Source organism: Rhinolophus sinicus, chromosome 2, assembly GCF_057876585.1.
Source record: "Rhinolophus sinicus isolate RSI-liver-muscle chromosome 2, RSI-T2T, whole genome shotgun sequence".
Classification (NCBI taxonomy): Eukaryota; Metazoa; Chordata; class Mammalia; order Chiroptera; family Rhinolophidae; genus Rhinolophus; species Rhinolophus sinicus.
The window spans coordinates 61,140,860-61,163,050 of NC_142502.1; the positions used below are offsets into that span (position 1 = coordinate 61,140,860).

The 22,191-nt window shown below is 44.1% G+C and overlaps 1 long non-coding RNA gene across 35 annotated transcripts in view; it reads right to left on the reverse strand.

Moving 5' to 3' along the window:
- The window catches only part of LOC109453526 (uncharacterized), a 126,106-nt gene that overhangs the window by 18,344 nt on the left and 85,571 nt on the right, over positions 1–22,191 (reverse strand). For 13 of the 35 annotated variants that reach the window (XR_016020231.1, XR_016020249.1, XR_016020239.1 and 10 more), the window contains one exon: positions 3,570–22,129. The exons of 2 other annotated variants lie outside the window; for them this stretch is intronic. This is a non-coding gene — a long non-coding RNA (uncharacterized LOC109453526). Of the gene's footprint in view, positions 1–1,088; positions 22,130–22,191 lie in introns of those variants that run through there. 20 more of the 35 variants (XR_016020255.1, XR_016020254.1, XR_016020253.1 and 17 more) reach the window with 14 other exon arrangements.

Genomic DNA, 22,191 nt, shown 5'->3' on the forward strand with positions numbered 1-22,191 from the left:
GTGTTTTCTTCCAGAAATTGTAGACCTAAGATCCATTTTCAGTTAATTTTTGCATAAAATGTGTGGTATGGGTCAAGTTATTTTTTGTTTTTTGTGTTTTTTTGTTTTGTTTTGTTTGGCATATGATGTTCAGTTGTTTCAGCCCAATTGGTTGAAAAGACTATCTTTTCTCTATTACATTGTTTTTGTACCTTTATGAAAAATCAATTGACCATATATCGTGTGCTTATTTCTAGTTTCCCTATACTGCTGCATTGACCAATGTAGCTACAGTCCACCAATACGATACTTTCTTAATTACTGTAGCTTTATACTAAGTTTTGAAATAAGGAAGCATGGATCCTCTCTGTTCTTCTTTTTAAAATTGTTTTAGCAATTCTAATTCCTTGGTCTTTCCATGTGGGTTTTAGAATAGGCTTGTCAAATTCTGGGGGGGAAAAAAACAAACAAAAAAACTTCAGATTTTGATGGGGATTGAATTGAATCTTTACCAACCCTATCATCTATATTTGAGAACAGTTCCTGAGTGATCCAATGAGTTATAGCTTTTCTGTGACTTTTTGGAGACAGTATCATTTCCTGTATGCTGCTAGATCACTAAGGACTTGAGTCTTTTGGTAGCTGGACATAAAGGACTTGAGGTTTTTGGTAGCTGAATTCACATGCTCAGCCGGTACTCCTGGTGGAAAGCTATATGACAGTGGCTTTCGTCCCATGGTCCAGCGTTGCCCAGGACCACCACTTGGAAAAAACAAAACTATTTAAATGAGTCCTGGTTGGGACCAGAAGGCTACTGGGAGAGAACAAAGTGGAACATACATTGCCCATAAAGGAGAGGAAAGAATAAAGACATGGGAAAACCAGGAATCCAGGAATGTAGTGAATAGAAACACAGAGGAGGACTTAAATAGAAAAGAGAGAGAGAGAGAGAGAGAGAGAGAGAGAGAGAGAGAGAGAGAGAGAGAGAGAGAGAGAGAGAGAGAGAGAGAGAGAGATATTGAGAAAATAGACCAAACAATTGAAACCAACTCAGTTTGACAAGGAGAAAATGCAGTAAAGGAAGTAGGAAAAGAAAAACAACAACAACGTGCTATATGGTTTTTATTGCTCTGCTTTTTATGAAGGTTTCCTGCCAAAATATTAAACACATGCAATCATGAATTACATATTGTTTATAAAACTAAATAAAATATACACAGAATGACCAAAGAAATGGTCATTGCATTTTACTTATAATCAATAATGCCTCATGATAGAGGCATCTGTAAGATTGTATTTAAACATTACTTGAAAGGAAGAAACAACAAATGTTCTTTGACACATAGAACAGATATTAGTATATTACTCATATAAGCATATGACTTTAACTTTACACTTTATTTTATTTCTGGGGTATTTTCAAGTTTTGTCCTTAATGAACCTCTTATATGATGATAGGGAAATGCAAGCTGGTTGAGAATTAATTATAAGAAAATAGAGGCAGGGGATTATATGGAGTGATGCCTATTTTTAGCTTCGCAACCCTAAAACTACACATCTGATATTTTAAAATGAGAATCAAATACAATTCTCTTGGACGCCTGCCTCAGCAACTGCTTCACACATGATCATTTTGGCCACAGCTCTGCTCTAGCATGTCTTTACATGACAGTTTTTTCTTCCTGTTTTCAAGCATCACCTACTTCCCCCGTCTCTCTGGACCCCTGTAGGCATATTGTGGTCTGGCCCTTACCTCATGGCCCTGTAATTATGTTGTGTGCGGGAAGCAGGATGGAAAAGATGGCATCTGTAGACACGTCTGCCAGCAAATGAGTGAAAATGTGCCTTCACTTGCCTTATGCATTGGGAATATCTCTGATGGAAAAGAAAACAAAAAATACACACACACACACACACACACACACACACACACACACACACACACAACCTCTGTCATGCTGTCAGGGCAGCCAAACTCAGTGTGATTTGCGGTGCATATGTCAGCTCCCTCCCTCTGCAGTGCCTGGAGGCAGATTTAAGTTCAGTACTCAAATGTAACTGGAAGTCCTCGCTCTGAAAATAAGGGAAATGTACCCATTTTACTCCTTTCTCTATTTATCAGGAGTATCTGAAAATTCTCAACTGTTTCTATTTATATGTCCGTATTCTGTATTTTATCATTTTAAAGTTTCCCGTAATCACCAGGCAATGGTTCAACATAATATTGCTGTAGCTTGAGCAGTCACTTCTAGCAAGAAGATGTTACATGAATGATCCTGTGACCTTTAGGAATGCGGAAACTATAAACACCAACTGTTTCCAGTAGAAAGAGTATTTCCTTTCACTATAAAGAAAAGTTTAATGTTCACATATTGAGTGTCAAATAATGGAAAACCCATCTGAAGCTTGGAGGGAAATTGTCCTGCATATGTTGTTATAATGTCTGAAGTTATCCATTGAATTTATCCATAAAATTCTCTGTGACTACAGTGAATGAACCATCCTGAATTTTAAAAACAAGTTGGTACAATTTCTAGTAAATATGGTAGATAGAGCTGACATGTTCAGGTTACCTTCCTGCTGAAAACACCTAGAAGTACAGGATGAAATCAAACAAAATGATTTCCCTAACGCATAACTGAGTTCAAATTATAGAAAGGAACGTTTCCAGGGACTGTGAAAGAAGCAGGCACCAGAACCTACAGTGGCAAGAATTGAAGTGCAGGAGACCACACAGCCCAAAGCCCAGGCAGCGCCTTTGGGGATCCTGATGTGTTACTGGGCTCTGGTGGAAACTGGTGTCTGCTCAGCCAGATGATGGGTAACATCAGATTCAACAGGGCCTAAAATCGGAAGGTGCCCTGAACAGCCAATTATAAAATGGAAGTGATATTATCTGGGCTCAGGATCAAGAGAGTCCAGAGGACCCAGGCCTCTGTGACACCTTCCTCTGTTACACTCCTGTCTGCCCCTCAGCTCACACCTATGGCATCATTTGGGAGAGGCATTCTTGGCTTGGTATGTTGGTACAAGGTAAAAATGGAATGCTTCGCCACTACAGCCCAGCTCAGGGTGTCTCAGGACTGTGGAAAAGGGAAACCCCTCTGATGAACAGACTCAGGTGATGAGCTTCACCATCCACTTCGTGTGGAAAGAGAAGGGACCAAAGATAAAGATATACATGGACTCAAAGACAGTGGCAGATGGCTGAGCTGACTAGTCGGGGTCCTGGAAGACGTAAGATTCAAATAATGGCATAAGGAGGATGGGTAACGAGTCATGTGCATGGGCCTGTGTGACTGGGCACAAAGTGTGTGATCACCCACTTCTGGATGAGAAAGAACACCAACTACACAAGATAACCAATAAGCTGAAGAAGATATTTGCTAATCAGTATGCCGAAAACTCTTGGAAAATCCTGCCTTACATGCCAAGGCTGTCAGACATTTGCCATTTTAAAATTCTTCCTTCCTCTGGGAGGAGATAAAACACGGGTACTAGCATTTCTAGAAGCATCATACACAAAGCCATCACTATTTCATCCCAAGAGATAATTCATACAAAATACAAGCAGAGAAAGACTAGAGGCATGTCATTCACACATCTCCATCTTTATTCAGAAGAATAGTTCCTGCTTGCTTCTTTACATGTTTCTATTAAGAAAAGCCCACTTCTCAGTGCCCCTAATAAGAAAAGAACAGTTACAACTGGATTTCATCTCTGTCAGTCATTCTGACTTTTTATAAAAAGGGCATTTGGACACCTTCTCTGAGTAGGAAACAGTTGCAAGGTCATGTCCACCAAATGACAGCCTTCCTTTCAGTCCACCTCTTGTAAGATGGGCTGGCTCGTAACTATGCAGACTTCTGAAATACAAGAAGGAACTTTAGCATCAGAAGTGGAGAAAACAGTGTAGTTAATACCTATAATGATCTAATATTATCTTGCTTATAAAACAAAAGAGATTTGTTTGAAAAACCTTTAGGTTGACTTTTGTCCCCTGTGTTAATTTATAGCTCACTGCTTTATAAAAGAACCAACTAATTAATTTGTGTCTGACACGGAGGAGGGCATCACCCCTTCTTGTCAAGCAATCCTAAAGTATCCATATAACCTACAAAATCTCATTGCCAAGAGTACTTGAAGAGCTCTTACAAATAAAGAAGATAAAGGAAACCCAACAGAGAAGATGGGGACACAATTCACAGAAGAGGAAAATCTCAATGGTCAAAAAACACATAAAGTGATGTTCACCTTCAGTAATAATCAGAGAAATGCAAATTAAGACAGTGGTAAAATGTTAGTCATACTTTACTGAGTATTAGCAAGGTTGTGGGGGAATGAGAATTCCCATACAGTTCTGGTAGATGCGTAATCACTTTGGAGAACAATTTAGTAACAGCCAGTAAGTTGAAGCTTTGCATTCCACACATACACTAGAAATACGATCATACAAGTGCACATGAAGTCTACAACAATATTTTTAGTCACATTGTTGTCATAGGAAAAAAGACCTGAAAACAACCTAAATGTCCATCAATTGGGGAATAGAAAGATAATTTAATGCATTCCTAGATGGAAAATTATATAGTAATTTAAAATATGAATGAACTAGTTCTACAAGCATCAAAATAGGCAAATCTTGGAAACACAATGTTGAGTGTAAACAGCAAAATACTATTTATGTAATCATTTTAAATACCCCAAACAGCACAGAGAAATAAGGTTGAAATAAAGCAGAAGAGACACCAGGCCTGTGCCATGGTGACTGCAGTTCTGGGCCAGAGGGGATGGGTGGTGCTCAGGAAGCCAACCTGCCCCAGCTCTGTGTGGGTTGAGGGGATGTGGCTGTGGCTGTGGATGTGAGACAACCACAGGGAGTAGGTGGACTGGTGAGAAGTAAAGCACGTGTTCTGGGTTAGATGGGACTTGGGTGAGGAGGAAGGAGTTGGGCCCCGAATTTTAGGCTCTCCGGATCCAGCTGAGCCAGGGCTGGTGAAGGGGACAGCCTCTGGGCTGAGCATCAAAACTCCACCAGGGGAAGGTGTGAGCGCTGACTTATTAGGACCTTCCCCTCACATCCCTCCCTACCTTCGCCTTCCTCTCCTCCCCTCCTATCCCCTCCTTCTTGTCCCCTTCCTCTCCTCCTCTCCCTTCCCCTCCACCACTTCTCCCCTCCTGCATCACTCTCCTGCCTCCTGGCCTTCCACTCCTCTTCCTCACTCAGGAATCCTCTTTTCCTTTCTCCAAGTTTTCATCACGAGCATCTCTGTTTTGTCTACATTACAGTATTCATGTCTAATCAATTTATTTGCTCTATTTGTTTATTAAGAGGCTGAGGTTCTTAACAGTCTCTTAAATTGGTTTAATTATTTTCATATCACTAGAAATTAAAATAATTGTTAATAATTTTGTGGATTCCAATTCCCTCACTCTAGCCCTGTCAGTGGCTTCTGAGGAGAACATGAGCTTTTCTTTTAACATATACTTTATTTCAAGTATTTTCTAAAAATAGTAATCCATCAAATATCAACTGTGTGCCAACCATTGTGTGGGTTCAGTACTTTACATGAATTATTTCATTTAATTCTTATTAAAAAACACAAGCATATAAGGTAGCTTATCCCCATGTTACAGGTTCCTCTCATCTCATAAATGTGAAAACTAAGGTTTAAAGGGGTTAAGTAACTTAAGTAAGTTCTAGAAAATGGCCTAGCAGAAATTTAAATCCCGCAGCTTCCAGAGCTCAGGCTATGAGGGAAGAATGGTTCCTGACAAGATGTCTGATCAGGACTCTTGAGCATATTATTTCACTCAATTTTGTAAGTTTCAGGAAGTCTTATGTTCTACTAAATTTAGGATTTTGTGCCTTTTCCGTATACGTGTTCAGATGTTAAATTTTCAACAGCCAAACAGAATTTTATTTTGACGGTGTTGTATCACACTCAAATATGGAAAGCTATGTTATGGACTAAACATCAAACATCTAATAAATAACCTCTCTCTCTCTCTCTCTCTCTCTCTCTCTCTCTCTCTCTCTCTCTCTCTCTCCCTCTCTCCCACACACACTCACTCACTCACTCACTCACAGACACCCACACTTCCGTATCTACTAACCTAAATCAGCAGGTTAAAGGGTTTCTCAGAGACTCCCCTCAGCATTAAGGACGATAATTGCTACTCTAGCAGTTACTGGAGGATCAAAGAACCGCCCACAGAGCAGGGCTTCGTTTCATCTTCCACAGACCAAACACGAATACTGCCCATCCCCCACCAACCATCTCCCCCTCTCAAGCTGCCACATTGGACCAATTCACTTTCCTCTCCCCAACATGCTCGCCCCACCCCTGAAATAGCTCTGTGCCAAAAATAAACATGCAGAAAAATGCTTGCAGAATGAATGGAGAAAGGTAACTTCACTATCATTATGTTTTCCTTCTAATTACCATGGTTTGTCTAAGGATGTGCTTGTTTGTTTATGGTAGTGATTCAGAGACCATCCTCACAGGGTCCCCCCCACCCAGTCTGTCTCCCAGGAGCTGAGGCGGGAATCCTATGGCCTTGTCATCCCTGCAGCACTAAAGGCCCTGGGCACAAATCACTCACCGCCACCCCATTACCCCTCCCCCATCCTTATGTGCCACCTGAAATCACAGGGCTTTCACTTGGGAAAGTTCCTCATTTTGCTGGAGAGCAGGGCTATGAAAAAGGGGCCCCTTTTTCTGGGTGAAGACATCATCCCCTGGGGATGGCACAAGAACAGAAGGGGCCTTCTGTTGTGCGTTGCAAAGTGGAGTTGACACAACCAGGGAGATTCAGTCACCCTCATGTTATAAAATGTCTGCCTGGAGTGGGTGAATGAGGTGGTCTCTACACTTTAGGGGGCCCCAGCAAAGTCAGTCCAAATTCCATGAAGAGGAAAAATCAGATGAGACTAAATGGCAGGTCAAGGAGCACCTTACAGTGAAGAGATGGAGAGTCTCAGAGGAGAGACTCCCTGGGGAGCCTGGGTCAAGGTGACTGAATGATACTTCCCTGGTACCCCAGGTGGAACAACAAGGGCCCCCTACCAAACTGGGTGCCCGTGCATCGCAATACTCAGCTTGTGTCTTCAGTAAGACACTGTGTGTCTCCGAACTGCATCCCACTGTCATTCAGGTGTCCACTTCCTCCCCACCCCACTTTCTACTGCCATCCCAGACGGTCAGGCTCTGCTCTCCAGGCCCAGTCACTAATTGGGAGCAAGGGCCTGGCCCAACAGTCACACTTGCATCCCTGCCCTGGGCTCCTGCAGTCAGCTGAGCCCTGTTCTCAGACCAGCCTCTGCTGCCAAAATGGGGCTACGTGTTTTCAAGCCCTACTCCAAAACAATGTTTCTGAAACCCATCCCCACCTTTCCACATTTGCGTCAATCTCTCTGGTCCAGGGTTTGTCTCCTAACAGTTCACCATTCCAGGCTCCGCTCTCAAATCTAATGGAAACCACTGCTACATGCAATCTTTTCCAAGGATGGTCTGTGCATTCCTGTCCCCTGCTCAAATGCCCTCAATGACCCCCCATTAAAGACTGTGCTATTTGTGTTATGTCAAGGGTCCTAGAGTGGAGGAATGTAATGGAAATATCAACCTGAGTTCTAATTTGTTCAGTCTTTCTGTCTGGACAAGTGGGCTTGACTCACAGGGCCCAAATGGCAGAAAGGTCCTAAGAACTTGGGAACAAGACACAGACCAAATGCACAGGGGCAGGCTTTTGGCCATGGAGATTGACTCCTGAGCTCTGGGTGAGCAATACCTATGCGTAGACAGGGTGCTGAGTGAGAGAAGAATGGACTTTCCCAGGGGCCAGACAGTCAGACGGCACCAGCTTGTTCTGGGAACGATGGTTAGAGGATATTTGAGTACATACAGGGCAGCGTCACCTCAATTGTCTTCCATCCAAAATTCCTCATCCCTCCTGTGTCTTCTAGTGTCAGGTTTCTGGAATAACAAGTGAAGGGAAGGGAAGATGAGATAAGTGAGTGAAGTGGAAGATGAGAAGCACGGGGCTGCTGTCGCACAGGCGATCACCTGACACAGGGCATTCCTCCATTGCAGTCCGCCAGAGGCGGAGAAGCCAAGTCCTCACCATGGAAGCAGCAACCTGAGTGGCAGAGGCAGCCATGGATGGTGACATCCGCACTGCAAGCCCAGGACACTCTGAGAGTCCTAGGAAAGGCCAAGGCTCAAAGGAGAAAGAGAGGAAAGAGATTGCCGTTGAGTTCACACGCGAGATACTCCAGGGGTCTCTTGAAAAGAGAGGCAAGTTTATAGGCAGATGCTCTTCCAGTTAAGCTCGAAGTTAGTTCCAGTTTGGTGACAGCTATTCCTCATTTACATAATCAGGCTAGTAACCTGAGGGAATGTTGGCTATAGTTGAGGAACTCATAAAAAGAAAGTCCCCTGTCATTAGCCCCTCAGACCCAACATGATGTGTTCAGCTCTCAGTGAACACACCTCAAACTCGCAGCCATCATGACTTTCGTGATGCTATATTTAGCTGGGGCGCCCTTCCTTCCTCCACTTTTCTGGCTTTAGTTTTAAAAAGATTACCCATCCTTCAGGGCCTAACTTAAATACCATCTCTTACATAAAGCCTTCCTTGATTGCCTCAGTTCTAAGTGATGTTTTTCTCTCCTGAATTCACATGACCCTTTCTACTTGCGTTATGATTCCTACCACCTCCCACTTGGTGATGGAACTATTTGTGTGGGTCTCAGGTGGCTAAATCCTTTGGGTACTTTTAGTTGTCATCTTACTTGATCTCTCAATAGTATTTAATACTATTGACTGTATTCTCCTTCTTGGAATATTCATCCCTTTGGGCGTCTGTATATGTATATGTGCATATGTATATGTATATATAATGTATATACATATGCCACCTTGTAAGTTTCCTTCACATTCATGATATCATTTTGATTCTTGATTAATATCTATGTTTCCTATAAGACTTAGCTTTAGGGAGCAAACATGTCCCTGTTTCTCATTCATGTTTCCTTAGCACTTACGTCTACTGTGTAATGGGCAGTGGGCATCAATTAATATTTGTAGAATAAAGTGATGGATACTTGATGCCTGCTGCTAAGTGAACAAGCTCTTGTAGACATGTGAAAGCAGGTGGGTAAGCAGGTGTAGTGAGCCTGCCAGCGATGAGGAAAGAGAACGCAAATGGGAACTGCCCAGGGAAAGAGCACCCCAGTGGGGAGACAGAAGCCTGGAGAGCAGCAGGGCGAGACCATGCCTAACTGAAAGTCACACTGATAAGGGGAAGTAGGATGAGACACGATCATGGGGCAGTGTGTTTGTAGATAGCTATTCGCTTGGCTGGGCTGTTTGGTTGAGAATGGAGTGGAAAGTCCCAGGTGATATTTTCTAGTGCCGCAGATAAGCATTTATTACCTAATCAAAGAGCTTCTCACATGTGTGTGATGTGTATCACATATAAAATTAAAGAGTAAGATGTGGTGTGGGCTTGTTGTATTCAGTGTAGAATGACATAATTCTGCTATGTAATCTTAGGAGGGGTGATTCTCATGCTATGATTGCATGTTAAAACTTTAGAAGGAAATGTGACCTAGCACTGTTGGAAAATTAATAAGGCCAGGACAGAGAAGCATCAGTCTCTGTAATCTATCTGTGCCAGGAGATTTTTATGTGTTACAAACAGTACACACCACCTGGACATGGAGTCAAGAACAAAACAATAAAAGGTTTGTTTTTTAAAATGTAATAAGTATAGTGCACTTAATTTATGCCACTTCTGCCACTTCCTAAGTCTATGGTCTCATTTACCGTTTCTGTGTCTCAAATTGGGGTAATACGTTTTGTTAGGAAGATTACACAGATAATAATAATACATTGAGGGTCATATAAACAGTGCCTGGTCCAACATAAACAATCAAAAAGTTAGCTGTTTTTATTTTTTAATGTTTTATTATAACTACATCTCGGGCCCTTTCTAGGAACTGAGGCTACAGTTGTGAAGAAGACAGATAAGATAAGACTCTCATGAAGTTTCAATTGCAGTTATGGTGGAGACAAATTAGTATATAAACCAATAAACGAGATCATTTCAGAGAGGGAGAGATGCAAAGAAGGATGATGGGGTGGAGTGTTCTTGGGGACAGAGGCCACTTTCAAAAAGGCAGTCCAGAAAGTCCTCTCTGAGGAGATGACAGCTGAGCTGAGACCTGAATGATGGGAGACATACAAAGAATCCTCGTAACGGCATTCCAGACAAGATGCACAGCAAGTGCAAAGGCCCTGAGGCAGCACTGAGTTGAAGTGTTAGAGGCAGGAAAACGCAGTGTGGCTGGAATGTGGTGAGAAAGGAGGAAGGTGGTATGAAATGAGGGAAGATGCAATAAGATGGAGAAAACCATCAGCCTGGACTGACCCAAGAGCAAATGGTCAGAATCTTGATGGGACATTCCTGCTAGTACCTTGGAGACTATAATTCAGCAGAGTGTGACTTTTAGGTAATTAGGAGTCAGGGCCCTGAGCTTAGAGGAAGAAACTGCTGGTGCTGAGGTGGAGTCTTACTTGTGTACCTGGCCCCAGAGGAACCATGCCTCTGAAGGCAAGGCCTCTCTGTTGGCCTCAGTCGTTCTCCCTACCTGATGTGGAAAATATAGCTGGTTACCTATCCAGTGTCCATTCCCTCTTTCTTCCTTGTTAGCAGAAGCTTGATATTGTTTGCAGCAGCCAGAGCCTGTGAAACGGGGTTAGTCTAACACCCTCAAACACTCCTGTAAATTGTGGTAACAGGGTGCCTAGGACCACAGCCCCAGGAAAGCATCTCTCTTAGGTGTGAGAAGGAAAACCATTCTCCCCACACCCAGCCTGACAGAGACCTGAAACCAGCCGTTACTGTCGACCTTCACACGGCTTTGCTACCTCACTGTCTTCATTAGTATGACCGCAGCTTTGCAGGACTGAACTTCACAAAAGTCTCATCAACTCTTCAGTGGAAAGCATCAACAGACAGTTTTCACCCCAAATTCGTTGCATTCTTCCTCTCAGAATCCTTACCTTGCTGTTTCCACTGAGCTTACTTTTAACCACTTTCCAATTCTCAAAAAATTCTGATGTCACCTTTGCTGCCCGGGCCAAGCTCTGTGGAGGGGTGTTTTCCTGACCATGGCGAACAAGCCACTCTGCTTTGTCTTATCGCAGGTCCCATTGGGAATGCTCAGTGAGCCAGCCTGTGGTAGGCCTTTCAGCAGAAGGTTTGCCTAATGTTATCTATAAGTAACCACATACAAGTCATAACTGTATTTCAAAAGCTCAAGATTTCTACGAGGATAAAAGAGGTCTGATTCTAAGGAGTGCAGACAAATACACATCGACTTTTGGCCAGTCCTTCAAAATTTGTTCAAATGCCTTTTACAAGAAAATCAGGTTATAAATCTAGTGCAGTTTCCAGAGGTTTTTAGTTACAGACCAGATGCCACAAGTCCTTTAAAAACATATTTTTCTTAAAGCTCAAAATCATCAACAACATAGGCTTCTATCTTCCTTAAATCAGGATAAATAACAACTACTAACAAATAAAAGATACTACAAATAAATTGATCATTATTATTTTCTATGCTATTAGGATCAGTAAAGCATGTTAACAACCTAACATTTTCTAATTATTTCTACATTTGGAGTTCTGTACAATGGTGAATTATTATTTACGTATAATTATTGTTTGGTTGATAACTAATTCATCAAATTAGTTGATTTTATCAGTAGACCAAGGTTCCATGGTCATGGCAGGTTTTACATTTCTTTGCAAAATATCACCTAACGTCATCTGAAAACAAAACAAAAAAAAATCAAGAAAGAAATCTTGACAACTGCTTTTATAATATACAACAAGCTCAGATCACTGAGTATTTTACTCTGTGAGGCAAACTCGTGAGTGAGAGCCTGGGGTGAGGGAGAAAGCCTGGGAGACGGGGGGCTGAGGTGCAGTCCTGGGTCCACTGCTATCAAGCTGTCAGAACCCAGGCATGGGACAAACACTTTATGTAAATTATCTTATCATCAATGCCCTGTGACCTCAGCACTACTTAACGTGCGTTGTACTGAAGAAAAAATTTAGGCATAAAGACCTTAAATAATACACTGACAATCACACAGCCCAGTAAGTGCTAGAACTAGAATTCTGGCGGAGGCCATCTAACAAGTAACACTTGTTAGCGGTAGTGACCTGGCGGTGGCAGAGGAGAAGGAGAGAAAGCCAAGTGAACAAGGTCTAGGTGGCCCCTGGGGAGATGGTGGGTAGGCTGGGGGGCTCATGTTACACATTGCATCAAACTCCAGAACAAATTCGAGGAGCAAAGATAAGATGCCTCCTTGTTTCCAGCTGTGAGACTTGGGCCAGACCCAGAAGCTGCCACTGTGTCCTGCAGCAGGCTCGTATTGAACATGCCGTGTCAAGGAGGTCTTGTTAATAATGCAGGCTCGTAACACAAGCAGGATGTCAGTTTTGCAGAGACGCCTGCCACCACCCAGCTCCCCTGGCTGAACACACACGGAGGAAGGATGACAGCAAGATATCCAAGACCGTAGGTGAGCGGAAGGCAGCCAGCTGCCAAGAGTGAGGATTCCAGTCGGAGGATGCGGAGGATGCGAGGAACAAAGTCCAAGGAGACCGCAAAGCTGAGGACGTGGGGATGTGGCAGATGCCAAGAGATGGTGAGGAAACGTCAGTCAGGAATGGGCCACCTACTAAAAGGAACCCAAAGAAAAAGGCAGAACGGTAAAGAGCAGCCGGTAAATACTGGGGAAGGGCCATGAAGCAAACAGTGGGAAAACAGATGAGCAGGGATTAGAAGAGATGATTCCCTGGAAGGGAGAACGATTTACCTGGAGACGAAGTCATTGGGACAGAAAAGAACCCCCGAGCAGGGTGTGCTGTGTGTGACGTGGTTCTGAAATGACAGTCACATGATGACTGGGGAGCACCCCTTATCCCATGTTAGAAGTAGGACGGGGTGTCTCTGCTCCCACTATCACTGGCCTCCTATGCGTGGTGATGAAGCTACACGACAGTGAAGACCACGGTGATGTCACTGCATCTCCAGGACTCAGCACGAGGCCTGGGAGGTGGCACATGCTCAATTAATATTTATTTCTTGGATAAAACAGGAAGGGACGGAGGTAGAGAGGTAGAGAAGGAAGGGAAGCTGTGACTCAGGGACATCAAACTATACCTGGCTAGCCAAACTGACCAATCTATATAGAAATGGCCTCCTGCCTCTTCTTTCCCCTCCACCTCCTCTCCCGGCACACATACAGCAGTCCCATGCCATCTGCTCAAACATGAAACAGGGCCAAACAACGTAAAGTGTGCATAACAAAGCACTACGGAGGCTTTGGGGAGCCTTCCCCCCCACCCCCACACCTCCTGGGTCATCCATCAGTGCAGTAGGTCAGTTTCTGCAGTCTCTGCTGTCTGCACAGCTGTCCTGGACTTGACCTCTGGACCTTGGGAGTCTTCAAAGCACAATGCAGCCAATGAGCTGGTTTAACACTCACTCATAAGTTCTCCACTGAACCCAGTGACACACCAGGAGTTGATGGGGCCTCCTCTCTTCCAACAAATACTGCTCCTGCTCCCCACAGAGGAACACCCCTGGAATTATCAAGGGGAAGAGACGGGGCAGTGGTAGTGGGTTGTTGTCTTGTGTTTCAGTCAGGATAATTATATATATATATATTATTACAATGGGTCTTCTGAACTGGTTGAGCAAAAAGCAAGAAAGGGGTCAAAGGTGGCCAGTTCCAGCAGCCTCTGGGGCACATCTCAGGAACCCCTAGGGTCCAGTGGCAGAAGCCTCCTAGTTCTGGGAATGTATAATGTGCAAACCCTCTGAAAGAGCTGCTTTCTTAGTCTTGACAGTCAGAGAAGAGGGAGACTTTTCTGACCAGGAAGACCCAGAGTTTGGGACTATCCATTCCAGTCAGTTTTTCTAAATAATTTTGTATTAATCATTATAAGATACACTAACTTGAGTCTGAGTCCCTATTTTTTAAAGGACTCCTACACACTTGACTTGGAATTCCCAATTGCAGAAAATTATCCTAAATCATTTACCTTCATGCTGTGGCTAACCCAATGGCAAGCATTTCCTTGTACAAACTCCCCTGGCAAGCCCTCAAAATAAAAGAGAAAGAGAAATGGCCGAAGGAGAGAGAGAAGATTTCCTTGAGGGCATTTGAGGAAATTGCTAGGCCTGGATTCGAAGCACCACCTTATATCTCATGAATAGAAAAAAGGGAAAAGCCCACCTCTAAGGCAGAGTACCCCACATGTGAACTGGCACACCAACCCCTTCAGCCCCCAGGAGCCAGAAAGCATCCCCTGGGCAGGGATCACCTCATATTTGTACCATTCTGATGTCCAAATATTACAGCTTCCCCCGGAGACAAACATGGAAAAGTACAGCAAGTGCTGTCCAATACCCAGTTGCTACACCTTGGAAAACAAACAGGAGAATCCCCCGACCAACAAGCCCAGTGCCAGGTCTACAGCAGGCACCCAACAACTATGTGTTCAGTCAGTGAAAGGATGAATGAATTAAATTCTTCATCTCTGGGTTCATTTTGGACACCAGCTGGTAGAAACCCAGTCCCGAACATCTTTCAGATCCAGTCAACTGAGTTATGAAAAAGTGAGAGAGAGAAAAAAAAACGTGACACCAAATGAAATCAGGAGCTGGCGCAGAAAGTGTGAACTGACTGGGCTTCCCTGGTAATGAAGTGGACCCGATGCCTGGCGACTGGGGCGATGACAGCGTGCGACTGGCCTGCCCCGCGGTGGGTGCGTGGGAGGCCGGGCAGCCCTCAGGATGCTGCTGCAGGGCGTGCTGCCACCTTATCAAGATTTCCAGGCCACAGAAGATTTCTCACATGCCGGTGCGGGCATTCCCCAGCCACCCAGCCACGGCCTCACCCTGCCGGCGGCCCTGCACGGTCGTCCCCCTTCCTGGCTAACCACACGCTGCTGTCCTCTCCAGAGACCCTGCATCTTTCCTGCGCCTCTCTTGGTGTTGCAACAGCTGCCTCATATCCCCACTGCTCAGAGAGGGAGGCCCCCAGCAGAAGTATTAGGCGTTCTCCAGGGCAGCGTGGGTTTGCTCGAGCCTGATGATTTCTGGTCGCTTGCTGTCACTGGGCCTCTATAGAGCACGTCGTATGTCATGAAAGATCCGGCCTCACTAGCGAGAGTGCATGTCTGCCTCAGGTGCAGTGGTGAGGGCCGGCCTTTGTGTGGGCAGTGAAGGCGGGGGAGTCTTTTTTTTTTTTTTGTTAAGATACTTTGAGATTCCTGCTTTCTCCACCCACCTCAGTGGCTCATGTTGGTTATGCAGGTTCCAGAAGGTTCCAGAAGCTATGCAGGTAGTGACCTACAGCTTTTCACAGAACAAGCACAAAATAAAAACAAAATCAAAACAACTCTTTTGAGGTCTAGATCAAAAATCCGATGGAGCTTAATTTGGTATTTTAAGGCCTCTAGTTCTATGTTTTCCTGAGCTATCCCTCTCTTTCACCTGGTATAGGAAGCATCAGTGCACATGACCAGCTCCATGTACGACCTCTGATTTCCAGACGGCTGCATCTCATCTCAGGCCCTGCTCTTTGAAGCCTTAAGATCTGGGTTGCATCCCTGCATTCTGGGCTTGTGCCAGGGGTGGGGTCCTCAGCCAGGGGCCATTTTTGCCATCCTCTTGATTCAGGTGGCTGTAGCTCAGGCAGTCATAAACCCTCTGATTCACTTTTGAAGAACCACAAACAGTTGTTAAGTAGCAAATTAGCCTTTGAAAGAGCTGGCTTTGAGAACGGAGGCGATAACAGCAGCTTGTCTCTGACATTCTCCTCTCAGGTTGTCTGTCCAGCCCACTCTCTTTTCCATATCCCCTGCTCTCCACAGCTGACCCTGCCTGCTTTCCACATCCTTCCTCCTCTGCCACCTCCGCCTGCATTTCTCTCAACACCTCCCTTGCCCTTCTGCCTCCCCTCCCCCCGTCCACCCTGCCTGCTCTTAAACCCACCATAGCAAGTAATACAGGTGTCAGTTTTGACACATGGACTGTTTAGTTATGAACAATGTTACTTGATTCTTAAAATGAGGTAGGGGGAAACTTCTATACTATTTTTTTTTAAAAGGAAAATGAATCTTCCAAGCAGCCACTTTGTTGTAGCTGTTTACCTCAGTGCTACCTTCCCTGGACCTCTAATGGGAAATCAGTGTGGAGAAAACCGCCCACCCCTTGCTGGGGTGATGGGAAGACATCATTAGGGCTGTGCCTGTGCCAGGAGAACTGAGACGGCAGAACAGGTGAAAAGTCCTGGACATAAAATATGGGACAGGGTCTCCCTGAGCATCACACTTGTCTAGAAAGCACCCCCATTCCTCTAGGCTAGGTCACTGGACACTTCTTAAGTAGAGAGTGTCTCGTCCTTAGCACTTTGCTAAGGAGAGGGGTTGAGGATTAACTGAGTCACACACCTCTTAGGCTCAGTTCCACTGAAGTCAACCATTTCTAGCTCTCTGTCCTCCCACCCAGCCTGTGGTAAGATTGTACTCCTAGACTCCTTGCAGCTGTGTGGGCCCAGTGACAATTCCAGCCAATCAGTGTGTGAAGTGATGTGTGGGTCTCCCAGGCTGAAGTATTTAAATGCCAGTGTGAGAAGTTCCACAGTTTTCTTCCCCTCTACCACAGATGCATGGCGGTTGCTCTTTTAGCCTGGATTCTAGAGAAAGGACAATGTAGAATTGAGCCTTTAGCCAATCAGTGATGGATAGGTAGTGTGAGAAATACACCTTGTTTTACAGTCACTGAGTTTTAGGGGTTGTTACTGCAACATAAACCTAAGAGATTTGGAGGAAAGGTTCCTATGTTACGAGAAGGAAAAAGAGAGAAAGGAGGGAAGGAAGGAAGGAAGAAAGGAAATTCCAAACTGCATATTCACCAGAGGAGACCAAGGCTGGGGAACGCCTCCAGGCCCACCAGGCCCACATAGCTTCACAGAGTGAGCGATGGCGTGCAGGTAGACTTTCCACTTCACACCTAAGTTAGCTTCTCTGTTTGACCAAAGGTGCCAAGGCCTTGGCTTTCGCTCACATCCTTTTAGGGGACATGTCATATATTGATTTTTGCTTAGCTTTTATTTAGCAATTTTCAAAATGAACTTCTATTGGACCTCTACTGTTTTCTGCTTTATGTAATAGAGAGTTTTGAGGGAGAAAGTCCTAACTAAGTATTTTCATCTGGCTGAAGATAAAGACAATTTTCTTATGTCAAAGCTTAGTGCTGTGATGATCCCCGTGTGTCGTATTCCTGCTGTCTCCTTATTGGGAGGAGGGCGTAAAGCAGGGAGCAGGGGAGAGGCAGCTGCAGCTTGCAACGCTCCAACCCCCACCCTCCCCCACAATATATTAGAAGAAGATAATCTCTGTGGGTGGGTGAGGAGGAGATGCTTGGGCTAAACCAACCTATGTAACGCCAATGTCTCATCGATACAAATGATTTCCTTCTCAACATCACCTTAGTAGTCAACTTTTCCATTATTGCCCAGCTTTATCTTTGTGTCAGCATAAAAAAATATCATCATGAGGTAAAAGGTGCATGATATCCACATAAGTGCACACTGTCAGGAGGTTTCACTGCTGTAAACTTGCCCTCACATTCCCCCCATTTCCGTCTGGTCGATGCTTACATTCGGGTACTTCGGGTGCCTGGCAACGCTGTGCACGATGTGGTAGCACACACAGGGGGAGGCAAGAGGTGATAGCCCAGGGGAATCCCCGGCAAAAGGGCAGATCTGCCAAGGACCGTTATCAGATGCTGTGGAGGGGTGTGAGGTGACTCAGACCTGTGAAAAGCATTATTCATTTATAACCATGCTTCCCTTTAGCACAAAGCATGCCCTTGAAGTGCTGTGTCTAAACAAAGTTCTGCAATCCAGTCCTGTTTGAAATGGGTTAGACCAGCTTGCTATTCAAAGGATTCCTATAAAGCATCCTTTACCTATCAAAGACATCATTCATTCATTCATTTATTCGTTCATTCATTCATTCAACAAACATGTATTTACTCAGGACTTTGAGCAGGACACTGGGTCAGGCATTGGGAACATGGGGGAAAAGAAGACATTTTCCTGTAGCGAGGAGCTTCAGAAGATTACACAGCCACTGCAAGAAAAATATAGGGGTGCTAACTGATCTTTTGCAAAAAGTGGTCTTCAGAGATAATTGCTTACAACACATTAGTGACTAAATAGAATAGGTTCTTGAGGGCAGCTGCCCCTCCTCGCTGACCTACACTCCCGCCATCGATATCAGTTTGTTCTTCCAGGGGAGGATCTCCTACCTCTTCCCCTAAAAGGTTTAGTTTTCATTTTGGTTTGATCCATTTTCATTGTTGTTTTCTTGTAGACTATGTGAAGAACGATGTGTTCTGTTCAGCTTGAATCCCAAGCACATCTGGGAAAATTACCCTTTGAAGAGAGAGCAGGAGATAAGAGCATCTAGTTTATGAAAAAAGATCATTAGAGACATCTCATTAACATATAAGTCTCTGCCTGTTTACAGTCGGGTACCTAAAAGAGTTAAGAGAGAGCAATTAGCAGAAGGTTGAAAGATTAAGCAGAATGCAGATCTAGCTCTTTTGCTGCTGAATGTCCGACCTGTTAGTACCAGACACCAACACTTAAGGACCTGATGTGATACCATAATTGCTTGAGAAGACCAGCCAGCCACTTGGTGGTAAGGTGATTATACCAGATCCACACCCCACCCCCAGGTGGGGATGGGGCAGCCATCTGTCCTTCCTGAGATTGATATGTGTTCCTAGTATGTGTGTACCTTCTCTGCCCACAACGCCGTGGCCAGCCCACCATCTGAGAGCTCCCTAGTGTCTGATTTGTTGACATGAGATCACACATCATATCACCTCAGACCTAGGGACCCATGTTACAGCAAAGGAGGTACTACAATGGCCTGTGACTTCAGGAGCCATTGTACTTTTCATACACTGCACCATCTGGAGGCTGCCAGCGTGGGAGTGTCCGAAAGGCCTCTACAGGGCCCAGCTAAGGGGCCAAGTTTGAGATAAAGTCATCATTCAAGATGCACCGTATACTTATCCAAGTCCCTTATCTAAGTGACCCCACTAGAGAATTTGTGCTTCCTATGCCTTAAAAGTACAATAACCAGAGGCAATCAGAGCCTGACAAAAACTTGGTAACCAAAGGCTCAGATTCTCTGGGGGGAATTTCAGGGTTATCCCACTTGGCAAGCCACCTAGACCAGCCAAACTGCCATCCTTGAAGATGAATATCAATCATGCCTCAGGGCAGGCCGCATCAGGGACTGCAGCTGTCCCACCATCCCCCCATTGTAAATCTTTTTCTTTTTCTTTTTCTTTTTTTCAATTGAGAGGAAAATCAGGTGAGTGTAGGGTAAGCCACCACTTTGAAGAATCAGTGACAGGCCAGAGGGAATTGAGTCTGGAGCATGAGTGGATCTGAGCAGTGTGAGAGGTAGATTGCAAGAGAGGCTGTCAATGCCTCATCCATAGACCCTCAGCACCCACCGCCCCCGTGCTCGCCCAGTGCCTCTCACTGCAGGCACCTGCTGCTGAGAGCTTTGTTTGGATTTAGGAGCTCGCTTGGCCCATGCCCAGGGCAAGCCAGGGGTGCTCTGGAATCGACGCACCTGGACACAGGCTTCAATGAAGAGTAGCAAGTGGTATGATTGGGAAAAGAGCTTAGAGAACATATAACAAAGAAACCTAAACTTCCCTGGTGCCCAGGAAAAGCCTCTCTGAGCCATGAAGGAGGAGCAGAAGGGTGTTGCCAGGCACCTAGGTAAGATGGAAGCCACCGTACATGCAAGGAAACGGCAGGAGCACAGACTGGGAGACAGAGCAGCAAGAGAAACAGGCGGCGGTCATACCATGAAGGGTCTTGGGATCCTTGTTTTGGAATCTCAATTATTTCCTAAGAGCAATAGAAATCCGTTGAAGGGTTTGTCGCAGAAGATGACATGATCCAACTGATGTGTTGAGAGATGACTCCGGCTATAGTAAGAAGAATGGATTTGAGGGAACACGACTAGAGACAGGAAGAGCAGCGCGTCCATTAGCATATGGATATGAGTCAGGTGTACAGGGACATGCTGTGACCAGTGATGCAGTAATTCAATCCACTGTCGAGGGATGGAAGGTTCTAAAGGGAATGTAAAATATGAGAAGAGCAGACAGCCCAGCCCACGGATACAGATATTGAAGGAAAAAGTAGAAGCGCAGGAGACCACAAAGAAAACCAAGGAAGAATAGCTGGAGAGGTAGATGAAAAACTAGAATAGGACGGCAACCAGGGAACCCGAGGGAAGAGTATTTGGTCAGCAGTATGAAATGCTGTATAAGAGGATAAGCAAGAGAGGTCTCATGCACTGCTCCTGGCAGAATAAAATAATACAAACTTTTCAGAAAATAATTGATCATGTGTGTCAAGAACCATAACCCAATTCCTGAGAATTTATTCAGAGGAAGCAATTCAAGTGGAGGGAAAAAACCTATTTATATAACTATGATGATATTATTTATAATGGTAAAAAAATAGATAGTAAAATATCTTTAATGCCCCTGAGAATTGACTCAGTAAGTTATAAGACAAACTTAATGAAATATTTTACAACCATTAAGTATTATAATTATGACTGCCATGAAGCAGCATTAAAATGTATATAAAATAACATCAAATGAAAAAGCAAAATGCAAGATTCTATGCATATAGATAAAGATTGGAAGAATATGGAAAATGAAAATACTTCAAATGTTACAAAAGTGGAATTGCAAAGTTCTTTTTTTTAAAATTATTCTCAGTATTACTGTTATACTCTTTATAGACAATAAATTACAATCAGGACGGGGAAAAACATACTGTGGAGTAACTTTACAATAGATAGAAAAACCTAGTACAATGCCAAGTAACTTGTTGTGTGAGTAAGAATGAAAGAACAAAGTATAAATCTTGCCACCTATAACAGGGGTATGTGGAAGTATTTATTGCTTACTGGACCAACGAGGGTCAGACAACTTAATATATACTTAATGCTCAATTAAAGAGAATAAATGTCCAAATAGCCCTTAGTGTGAAAACTATTTACTCTGGGAAGCTATGAAAATAAAAGGAAATTGAATTAATTGCAGCATAATATTCACTACATTCATATAATAGTATTCACAATAGATTCCACACACTCTCCCACTTACAGGGAAAGGAGAAAGGGAATTAACAGTTTTTGAGTGCCAGCATGTGCCAAGAATGCTTCTCGTCACTCACACACAAGCTAATAGCAACCCAGGAAGCCTGAGAACCCCTCTAGTGCACAAGCATCAGATTCCATCGTCTGTACCTGCTTTGCTCTCCCCTTCTCAGCTCCCCATCAAGGAACTAAGCAAATTTCAGTGGTCATCTGCACAACTGGAAGGAACAAGACTGCCTAACCTAGTGCACACATAGCTTTGTTTCCTTCACTTACCTAATCTCAAAGTCAGGGTTGTATTGCCACCTCTTCCCTTTATACTTAAACTCCCCCTTTCGCTCATCTTAGCTCTGCCATTATAGTTCTGAAATTCATTCACGCGTGAACCTACGGCTGAATCTCTGTTGTGTAACGTTCCTTTATTCTGCTACTTAATCTTCTCACCTATGTATGGCATTTGAGCTCCACGTCTACTACAACGCTGTGGGACGACGTCAGGTCACGTCTAGTTGACTACATACGAAGGAGGGTTTCATTCTGTCCCTTGACAGTCACATCCTTGTTTATTCACTTTTCTAATAACTCTATTAGGATGTTTATAAGATGACGTGTTTTTCATTGTTTCCCTCACCCCAAAGAAAGAGAGAGTAAGTTTCTCTAATGGGCTTTGTAACTTCCATCCTTGATTTTTATTGCTAATGGACTCTCCAGTAATATAAAATGACTGATGAGTGCAGTCAGAGAAAAGCAGAAAAATCAATACCTATCCAGACTCCATATTAGTTAAAAGCAGGTGAGAAGCTGAGGCTGGCAGACAATAGAATTTCCTCTGGCTCCCAGGTATCTGAAAGGAGGAAAAATTACCTCAGATGGGCTATAAACACAGGCTGTTGGAACAAGAGACTA